The 15,519-nt window shown below is 43.1% G+C and overlaps 1 long non-coding RNA gene across 1 annotated transcript in view; it reads right to left on the bottom strand.

The window, feature by feature from the left end:
• Positions 1-6,746: 6,746 nt before the first annotated feature.
• The window catches only part of LOC123489803, a 10,055-nt gene continuing 1,282 nt past the window's right edge, over positions 6,747-15,519 (bottom strand). The window contains exons 2-3 of the long non-coding RNA XR_006660662.1: positions 7,211-7,342; positions 6,747-6,856 (exon numbers count right to left, since the gene is read on the bottom strand). This is a non-coding gene — a long non-coding RNA (uncharacterized LOC123489803). The remainder of the gene's footprint in view (positions 6,857-7,210; positions 7,343-15,519) is intronic.

The raw sequence follows: 15,519 nt of genomic DNA, 5'->3' as shown, positions 1-15,519 counted from the left end.
AGGAATGGCGAGTAGAGGGAGGGAAGTTGTTGTCGCACGGCATGAGAGACTGAAGTGTGTTACCAGTCCGGTCCGGCCCGCTCCTGATCCCCTAGTTAAGGCCAGTGGTGTGTGTTCCGTACGGACCGCTGTTCCTGCCCACGCACGATCCTACGGGTGCGCCACCAGCCCAGCCCGGCCTGTTCCTTCAGAGCCGTCCGCCAGACCGGGAGCCGCTAGAGCCTTCCGCCAGACAGAATCATACACCTGCTATGGAATCAGCAGGAGCCGACGCAGCCTATGCTGGACTGGAGGCTCGGGTTCGTGACCGCAGGAGCGGCTCATGAGGATGGAAGCAGTCCCACTGGAGGTGATGACTGCAATCCGAGGCTGGGGGTCGCTCCACCGCTAGCCGCCCAGCCAGCACCATCAGCCAGCCATGAGCAGCCAGACTGCCAGCCAGCCGCGAGCAGCCAGATCCGCCAGCCAGCCATGAGCAGCCAGATCCGCCAGCCAGCCAGAGCAGCCAGATCCGTCAGCCCGCGAGCAGCCAGATCCCGCTAGCCGAGCAGCCAGATCCGCCAGCCAGCCATGAGCAGCCAGATCCGTCAGCCAGCAGAGCAGCCAGATCTGTCAGCCAGCCATGAGCAGCCAGATCTGTCAACCAGCCATGAGCAGCCAGATCCGCAGCAGCCATGAGCAGCCAGATCCGTCAGCCAGCCATGAGCAGCCAGATCCGTCCAGCTAGCCATGAGCAGCCAGATCCGTAATAGCCATGAGCAGCTGGATCCGCCAGCCAGCCATGAGCAGCCAGATCCGCCAGCCGGCCATGAGCAGCCAGACCCGCCAGCCAGCCAGGATCCGCCAGAGCCGCCTAGCCAGGATCCGCCAGAGCCGGCCCAGCCAGGATCCGTCAGCCAGCCATGAGCCGCCCAGCCAGGATCCGCCAGAGCCGCCCAGCCAGGATCCGCCAGAGCCGCCCAGCCAGGATCCGCCAGAGCTGCCCAGCCAGGATCCGCAGAGCCCCCAGCCAGGATCCGCCAGAGCCGCCCAGCCAGGATCCGCCAGAGCCGCCCAGCCAGGATCCGCCAGAGCCGCCCAGCCAGGATCCGCCAGAGCCGCCCAGCCAGGATCCGCCAGAGCCGCCCAGCCAGGATCCGCCAGAGCCGCCCAGCCAGGATCCGCCAGAGCCCCCAGCCAGGACGTCAGCAGCCATGAGCCGTCCAGCCAGGATCCGCCAGAGCCGCCCAGCCAGGATCCGCCAGAGCCGCCCAGCCAGGAATCCGCCAGAGCCGTCCAGCCAGGATCCGCCAGAGCCGCCCAGCCGGGATCCGCCAGAGCCGTCCAGCCGGATCCGCCAGAGCCAGCCAGCCGGGATCCGCCAGAGCCGCCCAGCCGGATCCAGCCAGACCCGCCCAGCCGGGATCCGCCAGAGCCGCCCAGCCGGGATCCGCCAGAGCCGCCCAGCCGGGATCCGCCAGAGCCGCCCAGCCGGGATTCCGCCAGAGCCGCCCAGCCGGGACCCGCCAGTGCCGCCCAGCCGGGACCGCCAAGCCGCCCAGCCGGGATCCGCAGAGCCGCCAGCCGGGATCCGCCAGAGTCGCCCAGCCGATCCGGCCAGAGCCGCCCAGCCGGGATCCGCCAGAGCCGCCCAGCCGGGATCCGCGCAGAGCCGACAGCCGGGAGCCACCAGAGCCGTCCAGCCAGTATCCGCCATTCAGCCTGGTACTGCCCTTAGTCCGGTACTGCACTAGTCCGTATTGCCTAGTCCGGTGCTGCCCCTTAGTCCGGTGTCGCCCCTAACCCAGTGGGGTTTAGTTGGGGGGTGCGTGTGGAGGAGGCTAGGGAAGCGGGTGGTGACTAAGGTGGGATGGGGACCACACCAGGGGCAGAACCGCCACCGTGGACAGACGCCCCACCCAGACCCTCCCCCTAGACTGTATGCTGGTGCGCCCGGGAGTTCGCACCTTTAGGGGGGTACTGTCACACTCTGGCTCCAGGACTGTGTGTTAGAGCCAGGTGTATTTCATTTGGTGGTGTTGGGGTTGGGTGAGTTTCATTTTGTTTGTGTTTAGTGGTGATTGGTCAATGACTCCCAATCGGGAACGAGTGTCAGCTGTCGGCTCGTTATCTCTGATTGGGAGCCATATATATACTGTTGTGTTTCACTGTTTGTTTGTGGGTTTTTGTTCCAGTGTTCCATGTTTCTGTCAGTGTTACAGAGGACTTCACTATCGTCATTTGTTGTTTTTCGTGGTTGCTTTATTAAATAAAGTCATCATGTTCACTCCACGCGCTGCGTATTGGTCCGCTTCTTCAGACGATCGTGACATTTACTTAGAATATTAATATACCATAACCCCTTTACTTAGAATATTAATATACTCTAACCCCTTTACTTAGAATATTAATATACTCTAACCCTAACCCCTTTACTTAGAATATTAATATACTCTAACCCTAACCCATTTACTTAGAATATTAATATACTCTAACCCTAATCCCTTTACTTAGAATATTAATATACCCTAACCCCTTTACTTAGAATATTAATATACTCTAACCCCTTTACTTAGAATATTAATATACCATAACCCCTTTACTTAGAATATTAATATACTCTAACCCCTTTACTTAGAATATTAATATACTCTAACCCTAACCCCTTTACTTAGAATATTAATATACTCTAACCCCTTTACTTAGAATATTAATATACTCTAACCCCTTTACTTAGAATATTAATATACTCTAACCCTAACCCCTTTACTTAGAATATTAATATACTCTAACCCCTTTACTTAGAATATTAATATACCATAACCCCTTTACTTAGAATATTAATATACTCTAACCCCTTTACTTAGAATATTAATATACTCTAACCCCTTTACTTAGAATATTAATATACTCTAACCCCTTTACTTAGAATATTAATATACCATAACCCCTTTACTTAGAATATTAATATACTCTAACCCCTTTACTTAGAATATTAATATACTCAACCCTAATCCCTACTTAGAATATTAATATGCCCTAACCCCTTTACTTAGAATATTAATATACTCTAACCCCTACTTAGAATATTAATATACTCTAACCCCTTTACTTAGAATATTAATATACTCTAACCCCTTTACTTAGAATATTAATATACTTCTAACCCCTTTTACTTAGAATATTAATATACTCTAACCCCTTTACTTAGAATATTAATATACTCTAACCCCTTTACTTAGAATATTAATATACTCTAACCATAACCCTTTACTTAGAATATTAATATACCCTAACCCCTTTACTTAGAATATTAATATACTCTAACCCTAACCCCTTTACTTAGAATATTAATATACTCTAACCCCTTTACTTAGAATATTAATATACTCTAACCCTAACCCCTTTACTTAGAATATTAATATACTCTAACCCCTTTACTTAGAATATTAATATACTCTAACCCCTTTACTTAGAATATTAATATACTCTAACCCCTTTACTTAGAATATTAATATACTCTTAACCCTTTACTTAGAATATTAATATACTCTAACCCCTTTACTTAGAATATTAATATACTCTAACCCTAACCCCTTTACTTAGAATATTAATATACTCTAACCCCTTTACTTAGAATATTAATATACTCTAACCCCTTTACTTAGAATATTAATATACTCTAACCCAACCCTTTACTTAGAATATTAATATACTCTAACCCCTTTACTTAGAATATTAATATACCCTAACCCCTTTACTTAGAATATTAATATACTCTAACCCCTTTACTTAGAATATTAATATACTCTAACCCTAACCCATTTACTTAGAATATTAATATACTCTAACCCCTTTACTTAGAATATTAATATACTCTACCCCCTTTACTTAGAATATTAATATACTCTAACCCCTTTACTTAGAATATTAATATACTCTAACCATAACCCTTTACTTAGAATATTAATATACCCTAACCCCTTTACTTAGAATATTAATATACTCTAACCCCTTTACTTAGAATATTAATATACTCTAACCATAACCCTTTACTTAGAATATTAATATACCCCTAACCCCTTTACTTAGAATATTAATATACTCTAACCCTAACCCCTTTACTTAGAATATTAATATACTCTAACCCCTTTACTTAGAATATTAATATACTCTAACCCCTTTACTTAGAATATTAATATACTCTAACCCCTTTACTTAGAATATTAATATACTCTAACCCTTTACTTAGAATATTAATATACTCTAACCCCTTTACTTAGAATATTAATATACTCTAACCCCTATTACTTAGAATATTAATATACCCTAACCCCTTTACTTAGAATATTAATATACTCTAACCCCTTTACTTAGAATATTAATATACTCTAACCCCTTTACTTAGAATATTAATATACATAACCCCTTACTTAGAATATTAATATACTCTAACCCCTTTACTTGGAATATTAATATACCTAACCCTTTACTTAGAATATTAATATACTCTAACCCACTTAGAATATTAATATACTCTAACCCCTTTACTTAGAATATTAATATACTCTAACACTAACCCCTTTACTTAGAATATTAATATACTCTAACCCCTTTACTTAGAATATTAATATACTCTAACCCTTTACTTAGAATATTAATATACAACCCCTTTACTTAGAATATTAATATACTCTAACCCCTTTACTTAGAATATTAATATACCCTAACCCTTTTATTTAGAATATTAATATACTCTAACCCCTTTACTTAGAATATTAATATACTCTAACCCCTTTACTTAGAATATTAATATACCATAACCCCTTTTACTTAGAATATTAATATACTCTAACCCTAACCCATTTACTTAGAATATTAATATACTCTAACCCTTTACTTAGAATATTAAACTCTAACCCCTTTACTTAGAATATTAATATACTCTAACCCTAACCCCTTTACTTAGAATATTAATATACTCTAACCCCTTTACTTAGAATATTAATATACTCTAACCCCTTTACTTAGAATATTAATATACTCTAACCCTTTACTTAGAATATTAATATATTCTAACCCCTTTACTTAGAATATTAATATACTCTAACCCCTTTACTTAGAATATTAATATACCCTTACCCCTTTACTTAGAATATTAATATACTCTAACCCCTTTACTTAGAATATTAATATACTCTAACCCCTTTACTTAGAATATTAATATACCATAACCCTTTTACTTAGAATATTAATATACTCTAACCCTAACCCCTTTACTTAGAATATTAATATACTCTAACCCCTTTACTTAGAATATTAATATACTCTAACCCCTTTACTTAGAATATTAATATACCATAACCCCTTTACTTAGAATATTAATATACTCTAACCCTTTTACTTAGAATATTAATATACTCTAACCCAACCCTTTACTTAGAATATTAATATACCCTAACCCTTTACTTAGAATATTAATATACTCTAACCCCTTTACTTAGAATATTAATATACTCTAACCCTAACCCCTTTACTTAGAATATTAATATACCATAACCCCTTTACTTAGAATATTAATATACTCTAACCCCTTTACTTAGAATATTAATATACCCTAACCCCTTTACTTAGAATATTAATATACTCTAACCCCTTTACTTAGAATATTAATATACCCTAACCCCTTTACTTAGAATATTAATATACTCTAACCCCTTTACTTAGAATATTAATATACCATAACCCTTTTACTTAGAATATTAATATACTCTAACCCTAACCCCTTTACTTAGAATATTAATATACTCTAACCCCTTTACTTAGAATATTAATATACTCTAACCCCTTTACTTAGAATATTAATATACCATAACCCCTTTACTTAGAATATTAATATACTCTAACCCCTTTACTTAGAATATTAATATACTCTAACCCTAACCCCTTTACTTAGAATATTAATATACCCTAACCCCTTTACTTAGAATATTAATATACTCTAACCCCTTTACTTAGAATATTAATATACTCTAACCCTAACCCCTTTACTTAGAATATTAATATACCCTAACCCCTTTACTTAGAATATTAATATACTCTAACTCCCTTTTACTTAGAATATTAATATACTCTAACCCCATTTACTTAGAATATTAATATACTCTAACCCCTTTACTTAGAATATTAATATACTCTAACCCTAACCCCTTTACTTAGAATATTAATATACTCCTAACCCCCTTACTTAGAATATTAATATACTCTAACCCCTTTACTTAGAATATTAATATACCCTAACCCCTTTACTTAGAATATTAATATACCCTAACCCCTTTCCTTAGAATATTAATATACTCTAACCCCTTTGCTTAGAATATTAATATACCCTAACCCCTTTACTTAGAATATTAATATACTCTAACCCCTTTACTTAGAATATTAATATACTCTAACCATAACCCTTTACTTAGAATATTAATATACTCTAACCCTAACCCCTTTACTTAGAATATTAATATACTCTAACCATAACCCTTTACTTAGAATATTAATATACCCTAACCCCTTTACTTAGAATATTAATATACCCTAACCCCTTTACTTAGAATATTAATATACCCTAACCCCTTTACTTAGAATATTAATATACTCTAACCCCTTTACTTAGAATATTAATATACTCTAACCTTAACCACTTTACTTCGAATATTTGAACATTCAAAATGTCACGTTGGTCAATTAACAATGTTGAATTACTCACCCACGGTGATTCGTGTGTGTCGACTGATCCTCTCCACCAGGATGTTGTTTAGTATGACAGCGACTAGAGCCACCATGATATACACCAGACTCATATCAAATACTATGGAGGTTCCTACACACACACACACACACACACACACACACACACACACACACACACACACACACACACACACACACACACAGAGAGAGCGGGAGAAAAGCACATGATTCATTCCCCAATGGAAGACAGAACAATACAACAGAATTCTAACACTGGGGTCGTCTGCTGCCTCCAGATAATCTCTGGTATCTTTCCTCTCTACCTCTCTCTGTCCTGTCATGAAATAGGGAGAGAGTGGAGTTGTCAAACCCACAAGGTTCTGGTCAGGATACGGCTTCCAGGAAGCTAGTTCCATTGACGTAGTCTACGTGCTTTATGAATGCAGGGTCGCTTACAACACCGTGGGTGGAGTGTGTCTGTTACCCTGGAACTTGTGGTGAAGGTAGTCCACGTCAGTGATGAAGCTGTTGTAGGGAAGCAGGAAGCCCACGCCGGCCAATAGCATCGCAAAGTAGATACCATGGTAACGATCATCAGGGACTGGCTCCTCAAAGGCTGGCGGGGAGAGAGGAAGAGGGGGGGGGGAGAGAGAGGGGAAGCGAAACGGTGGGAGGAAGAGAGGGGGAGGGAGAGAGAGAGCGCAAAAGAGAGTTAGAGCGCAAAAGAGAGAGAGAGAGAGAGAGAGAGAGAGAGAGAGAGAGAGAGAGAGAGAGAGAGAGAGAGAGATATCCAATCCATCCAATCCATCTTCCAATCCAATAAAAAGTGATTGGACGCGTACACAGATTTTGCAGATGTTATCGAAGGTGCAGCGAAATGCTTATGTTTCTAGCTCCAACAGTGCAGTAATACCTAACAATACAAAACAATACACACAAATCCCCAAAAAATAAAGAAATGAACAAGCAATGTCAGAGTCAGGAATATATATATACAGTACCAGTCAAAAGTTTGGACACACCTACTCATTCAAGTGTTTTTCTTTATTTTTACTATTTTCTACAGTGTAGAATAATAGTGAAGACATCAAAACTATGAAATAACACATATGGAATCATGTAGTAACCAAAAAAAGTGTTAAACAAATCAAAATATATTTTATATTTGAGATTCTTCAAATAGCCACCCTTTGCCTTGATGACAGCTTTGCACACTCTTGGCATTCTCTCAACCAGCTTCATGAGGTAGTCACCTGGAATGCATTTCAATTAACAGGTGTGCCTTCTTTAAAGTTAATTTGTGGAACTTCTTTCCTCCTTAATGCGTTTGAGCCAATCAGTTGTGTTGTGACAAGGTAGGGGTGGTATACAGAAGATAGTCCTATTTGGTAAAAGACCAAGTCCATATTATGGCAAGAACAGCTCAAATAAGCAAAGAGAAATGACAGTCCATCATTACTTTAAGACATGAAGGTCAGTCAATATGGAACATTTCAAGAACTTTTAAAGTTTCTTCAAGTGCAGTCGCAAAAACTATCAAGTGCTATGATGAAACTGGCTCTCATGAGGACCACCACAGGAATGGAAGACCCAGAGTTACCTCTGCTGCAAAGGATAAGTTCATTAGAGTTACCAGGTCAGAAATTGCAGCCCAAATAAATGCTTCACAGAGTTCAAGTAACAGACACATCTCAACATCAACTGTTCAGAGGAGACTGCGTGAATCAGGCCTTCATGGTCGAATAGCTGTAAAGAAACCACTACTAAATCTCAAATCAAATCAAATTTTACTAAAGGACACCAACAAGAAGAAGAGACTTGCTTGGGCCAAGAAACACGAGCAATGGACATTAGACCGGTGGAAATCTGTCCTTTGGTCTGATGAGTCTAAATTTGAGATTTTTGGTTCCAACCGCTGTGTCTTTGTGAGACGCAGAGTAGGTGAATGGATGATCTCCACATGTGTGGTTCTGACCGTGAAGCATGGAGGAGGAGGTGTGATGGTGCTTTGCTGGTGACTCTGTCAGTGGTTTATTTAGAATTCAAGGCACACTTAACCAGCATGGCTACCACAGCATTCTGCAGCGATACGCCATCCCATCTGGTTTGGGCTTAGTGGGACTATAATTTGTTTTTTTTTCAACAGGATAATGACCCAACACACCTCCAGGCTGTGTAAGGGCTATTTGACCAAGAAGGAGAGTGATGGAGTGCTGCATCAGATGACCTGGCCTCCACAATCACCGGATCTCAACCCAATTGAGACGGTTTCGGATGAGTTGGACCACAGAGTGAAGGAAAAGCAGCCAACAAGTGCTCAGCATATGTGGGAACTCCTTCAAGACTGTTGGAAAAGCATTCCAGGTAAAAAAATAAAGAATACCCCTTGAATGAGTAGGTGTGTCCAAACTTTTGACTGGTACTGTATATATATACATACAGTATCTCACAAAAGTGAGTACACCCCTCACATTTTTGTAAATATTTGAGTATATCTTTTCATGTGACATCACTGAAGAAATGACACTTTGCTACAATGTAAAGTAGTGAGTGGACAGCTTGTATAACAGTGTACATTTATTGTCCCCTCAAAATAACTCAACACACAGCCATTAATGTCTAAACCGCTGGCAACAAAAGCGAGTTCACCCCTAAAGTGAAAATGTCAAAATTGGACCAATTATACTGCACTGTTGGAGCTACATGTTAGTAATTTTAGCAGACGCTCTTATCCAGAGCAACTTACAGTTAGTGAGTGCATACATTTTTCATACTGTAAATAATTACAATTTAGTATTAACACTGGAGTGATAGATGTGCAGAAGATGATGTGCAAATAGAGATACTGGGGTGCAAATGAGCAAAATAAATAACAATATGGGGATGAGGTAGTTGGGTGGGCTAATTTCAGATGGGCTGTGTACAGGTGCAGTGATCGGTAAGCTGCTCTGACAACTGATGCTTAAAGTTAGTGAGGGAGATAAGAGTCTCCAGCTTCAGCTAAGATAAGGCGGGGATTTGCCTAGCAGTGATTTATAGATGGCCTGGAGCCAGTGGGTTTGGCGACGAATATGTAGTGAGGGCCAGCCAACGAGAGCGTACAGGTCACAGTGGTGGGTAGTATATGGGGCTTTGGAGACAAAACGGATGGCACTGTGATAGACTACATCCAATTTGCTGAGTAGAGTGTTGGAGGCTATTTTGTAAATGACATCGCCGAAGTCAAGGATCGGTAGGATAGTCAGTTTTACGAGGGCATGTTTTGTCACGGTTCAGACAGACGACAAGAGGGACCACAATTGCGTCACACCAGAAAGTTTATTTAAACTTAAGGGAAAAGGGAAGTAGGGAGTGAGTGAAGGCTCCAGGGGTTATCCCTGCCCAGTGTGCTGGGTCTGTGCCTCCCCCCAGTGGCAGCGATGCGTCCCGATGACGCCGGTGGTTGGTGGTCCAGAAGTCCTGGGGGGAGGAAACACAGACACAACGGGGCGGATGAAAACAGGCAGAAGTACAGTTCAAGGGAAATCCAAATACGTTGTAGCAAGGCAGAAGGCTGGTGAGAGTTACCGGGGTCGAAGAGTAGTCAGGAGTCGTAATGGCAGAAAGCAGGTCTGGTTTTCCTGGGGCAGAAGAGTATCCAAGAATCAGGCAGGTCCGGGGTCACAAAACAAGGGTGAGCCAGAAGCGTGAGCACACAGGTTCCGGGTGTGAGCTTTGCAGACGATCTGACAAAGGAGAGCTGAAAGACGGGACTTTAAATACTGGGAGAGGTTAGTGGGTAATGCAGCGCAGCTGGCAGAGTAATTAGAGCCGAGCAGAGCAGGGACAGGTGGAGCTCGTTAGGCTGAGTAGAGAGAGAGAGATGAGCAGAGTGGAAGATAGTGGAAACACATTAAGGTGGTAACCCGGTGGAGTGAGAGGGCTCATGACATGTTTAGCAGCATGAGTGAAGGAGGCTTTGTTGCAAAATAGGAAGCCGATTCTATACAGGTGTTCCAAGCTTGTAGCGTCAAACCCTAGAAGACTCGATGCTGTAATCGCTGGCAAAGGTGCTTCAACAAAGGTTCTGAATACTTATGTAAATGTGATATTTTATTTTTAATAAATTAGCAAAACATTTCTAAATACCTGTTTTTGCTTTGTCATTACGGGGTATTGTGTGTAGATTGATGAGGGGAATTTAAAAAAAATCAATTTTAATAATAATAATAATAATAAGCCATTTAGCAGACGCTTTTATCTAAAGCGACTTACAGTCATGCGTGCATACATTTTTACGTATGGGTGGTCCCGGGGAATCGAACCCACTACCTTGGCGTTACAAGCGTCATGCTCTACCAGCTGAGCTACAGAGGACCACCATTTTAGAATAAGGCTGTAACGTAACAAAATGTGGAAAAAGTGAAGGGGTCTGAATACTTTCCGAAGGTACTGTATATATATATATATATATATGTATACTGTATGTATACAGTGGGGTAAAAGTATTTAGTCAGCCACCAATTGTGCAAGTTCTCCCACTCTAAAAAAGATGAGAGAGGCCTGTAATTTTCAACATAGGTACACGTCAACTATGACAGACAAAATGAGGAAAAAATATCCAGAAAATCACATTGTAGGATTTTTTAATGAATTTATTTGCAAATTATGGTGGAAAATAAGTATTTGGTCAATAACAAAAGTTTCTCAATACTTTGTTGTATACCCTTTGTTGGCAATGACACAGGTCAAACGTTTTCTGTAAGTCTTCACAAGGTTTTCACACACTGTTGCTGGTATTTTGACCCATTCCTCCATGCAGATCTCCTCTAGAGCAGTGATGTTTTGGGGCTGTCGCTGGGCAACACGGACTTTCAACTCCCTCCAAAGATTTTCTATGATGTTGAGATCTGGAGACTGGCTAGGCCACTCCAGGACCTTGAAATGCTTCTTACGAAGCCACTCCTTCGTTGCCCGGGCGGTGTGTTTGGCTTAAGCAGGGGGACATGTCTGGCACTGCAGGATTTGAGTCCCTGGCGGTGTAGTGTGTTACTGATGGTAGGCTTTGTTACTTTGGTCCCAGCTCTCTGCAGGTCATTCACTAGGTCCCCCCGTGTGGTTCTGGGATTTTTGCTCACCGTTCTTGTGATCATTTTGACCCCACGGGGTGAGATCTTGCGTGGAGCCCCAGATCGAGGGAGATTATCAGTGGTCTTGTATGTCTTCCATTTCCTAATAATTGCTCCCACAGTTGATTTCTTCAATCCAAGCTGCTTACCTATTGCAGATTCAGTCTTCCCAGCCTGGTGCAGGTCTACAATTTTGTTTCTGGTGTCCTTTGACAGCTCTTTGGTCTTGGCCATAGTGGAGTTTGGAGTGTGACTGTTTGAGGTTGTGGACAGGTGTCTTTTATACTGATAACAAGTTCAAACAGGTGCCATTAATACAGGTAACGAGTGGAGGACAGAGGAGCCTCTTAAAGAAGAAGTTACAGGTCTGTGAGAGCCAGAAATCTTGCTTGTTTGTAAGTGACCAAATACTTATTTTCCACCATAATTTGAAAATAAATTCATTAAAAATCCTACAAATGTGATTTTCTGGATTTTTTTCTCAATTTGTCTGTCATAGTTGACGTGTACCTATGATGAAAATTACAGGCCTCTCTCATCTTTTTAAGTGGGAGAACTTGCACAATTGGTGGCTGACTAAATACTTTTTTTCCCCACTGTATAATGGTGTGTATAGACGGTATGGACAGTATATGGAATTCGCTTTGTGCACAGGGGCATTGTCATGCTGAAACAGGAAAGGGCCTTCCCCAAACTGTTGCCACAAAGGTGGAAACACAGAATCGTCTAGAATGTCATTGTTTGCTGTAGCGTTAAAGATTTCCCTTCACTGAAATTAAGGGCCTAGCCCGAACCATGAAAAACAGCCCCTGACCATTAATCCTCCTCCACCAAACTTTACAGTTGGCACTATGCATTGGGGCAGGTAGCGTTCTCCCTGGCAGCCGCCAAACCCAGATTCGTCCTTCGGACTGCCAGATGTTGAAGCGTGATTCATCACTCCAGAGAACGCGTTTCCACTGCTCCAGAGTCCAATGGCGGCGAGCTTTACACCACTCCAGCTGCTCCGCCATGGAAACCCATTTCATCAAGCTCCTGACGAACAGTTATTGTGCTGACGTTGCTTCCAGAGACAGTTTGGAACTCGATAGTGAGCGCATCAGCACTCGGCGGTCCTGTTCTGTGAGCTTGTGTGGTCTATCATTTCGCGGCTGAGCCGTTATTGCTCCTAGACGTTTCCACTTCCCAATAACAGCACTTACAGTTGACCGGGGAAGCTCTAGCAGGGCAGAAATTTGACTAACTCACTTGTTGGCAAAGATGGCATCCTATGACGGTGCCAAGTTGAAAATCACTGAGCTCTTCCGTACGGGCCATTCTACTGCCAATGTTTGGCTATGGAGATTGCATGGCTGTCTGCTGAAGCTATGAACCCATAGGCTTGGCTCTCTCATCCCTTCCAGGCTTTATAGAGGGAGGGTGGACAATGAGCCTGTCATAGTGAATGTAAGCAATGTCACCACGCACTCTGGCAGCTTTCATGGCTGGGATAAGTTATTTCCTCTTCTGGCGCACAGCTTCAGGATAGTCCTCGTTGAGGAAGATATACGTTCCTCTCAAGTTCTTGGCTCCTTCCAGAACAGCTACCTTGTCCTTGAACCTCAGGAACTTGACCACTATCGGCCTGGGCTTGTCACCTGAGCCGGTGGTTGGTTTTCCAATCCGCCTCAACCTCAACCTTCCTGTGGTCCATCTTCAGTTTCAATGTAATGTCTACACCTGTTGTATTCGGCGCATGTGACGAATACAATTTGATTTGATTTGATGCCAACCGCGTCGCGGGATCCAAATTCAAAAGGTACAGTGGCTTGCGAAATATTGTTTATTGTGAAACAAGAAATAAGACAAGAAAACAGAAAACTTGAGCGTGCGTAACTATTCACCCCCCCAAAGTCAATACTTTGTAGAGCCACCTTTTGCAGCAATTTCAGCTGCAAGTCTCTTGGGGTATGTCTCTATAAGCTTGGCACATCTAGCCACTGGGATGTTTGCCCATTCTTCAAGGCAAAACTGCTCCAGCTCCTTGAAGTTGGATGGGTTCCGCTGATGTACAGCAATCCTTAAGTCATACCACAGATTCTCAATTGGATTGAGGTCTGGGCTTTGACTAGGCCATTCCCAGACATTTAAATGTTTTCCCCTTAAACCACTCGAGTGTTGCTTTAGCAGTATGCTTAGGGTCATTGTCCTGCTGGAAGGTGAACCTCCGTCCCAGTCTCAAATCTCTGGAAGACTGAAACAGGTTTCCCTCAAGAATTTCCCTGTATTTAGTGCCATCCATCATTCCTTCAATTCTGAACAGTTTCCCAGTCCCTGCCGATGAAAAACATCCCTACAGCATGATGCTGCCACCACCATGCTTCACTGTGGGGATGGTGTTCTCGGGGTGATGAGAGGTGTTGGGTTTGCGCCCAGACATAGCGTTTTCCTTGATGGCCAAAAAGCTCAATTTTAGTCTCATCTGACCAGAGTACCTTCTTCCATATGTTTGGGGAGTCTCCCACATGCCTTTTGGCGAACACCAAATGTGTTTGCTTATTTCTTTCTTTAAGCAATGGCTTTTTTCTGGCCACTCTTCCGTAAAGCCCAACTCTGTGGAGTGTACGGCTTAAAGTGGTCCTATGGACAGATACTCCAATCTCCGCTGTGGAGCTTTGCAGCTCCTTCAGGGTTATCTTTGGTCTCTTTGTTGCCTCTGATTAATGCCCTCCTTGCCTGGTCCGTGAGTTTTGGTGGACGGCCCTCTCTTGGCAGGTTTGTTGTGGTGCCATATTCTTTCAATTTTTTAATAATAGATTTAATGGTGCTCTGTGGGATGTTCAAAGTTTCAGATATTTTTTTATAACCCAACCCTGATCTGTACGCTCCGGGTCATCTGACTGGCCCTGGATCATGACCCAAGGCCAGTCTGATGACCTGGAGCGTATTCAGAACAGATCATGACCCAGGGCCAGTCTGATGACCTGGAGCGTATTCAGAACAGATCATGACCCCAGGGCCAGTCTGATGACCTGGAGCGTATTCAGAACAGAGCATGACCCAGGGCCAGTCCGATGACCTGGAGCGTATTCAGAACAGATCATGACCCAGGGCCAGTCTGATGACCTGGAGCGTATTCAGAAGAGAGCATGACCCAGGGCCAGTCTGATGACCTGGGAGCGTATTCAGAACAGATCATGACCCCAGGGCCAGTCTGATGACCTGGAGCGTATTCAGAACAGATCATGACCCAGGGCCAGTCTGATGACCTGGAGCGTATTCAGAAGCAGATCATGACCCCAGGCCAGTCTGATGACCTGGAGCGTATTCAGAACAGAGCATGACCCAGGGGCCCAGTCTGATGACCTGGAGCGTATTCAGAACAGAGCATGACCCAGGGGCCAGTCTGATGACCTGGAGCGTATTCAGAACAGAGCATGACCCAGGGGCCAGTCTGATGACCTGGAGCGTATTCAGAACAGAGCATGACCCAGGGGCCAGTCTGATGACCTGGAGCGTATTCAGAACAGATCATGACCCAGGGCCAGTCTGATGACCTGGAGCGTATTCAGAACAGATCATGACCCCAGGGCCAGTCTGATGACCTGGAGCGTATTCAGAACAGAGCATGACCCAGGGCCAGTCTGATGACCTGGAGCGTATTCAGAACAGATCATGACCCAGGGCCAGTCTGATGACCTGGAGC

Source organism: Coregonus clupeaformis, unplaced genomic scaffold (assembly GCF_020615455.1).
Source record: "Coregonus clupeaformis isolate EN_2021a unplaced genomic scaffold, ASM2061545v1 scaf3321, whole genome shotgun sequence".
In the NCBI taxonomy this organism is placed as follows: domain Eukaryota; kingdom Metazoa; phylum Chordata; class Actinopteri; order Salmoniformes; family Salmonidae; genus Coregonus; species Coregonus clupeaformis.
The sequence above is the reverse complement of the archived record's forward strand: the minus strand, read 5'-3'. Positions and strand labels throughout refer to the sequence as shown.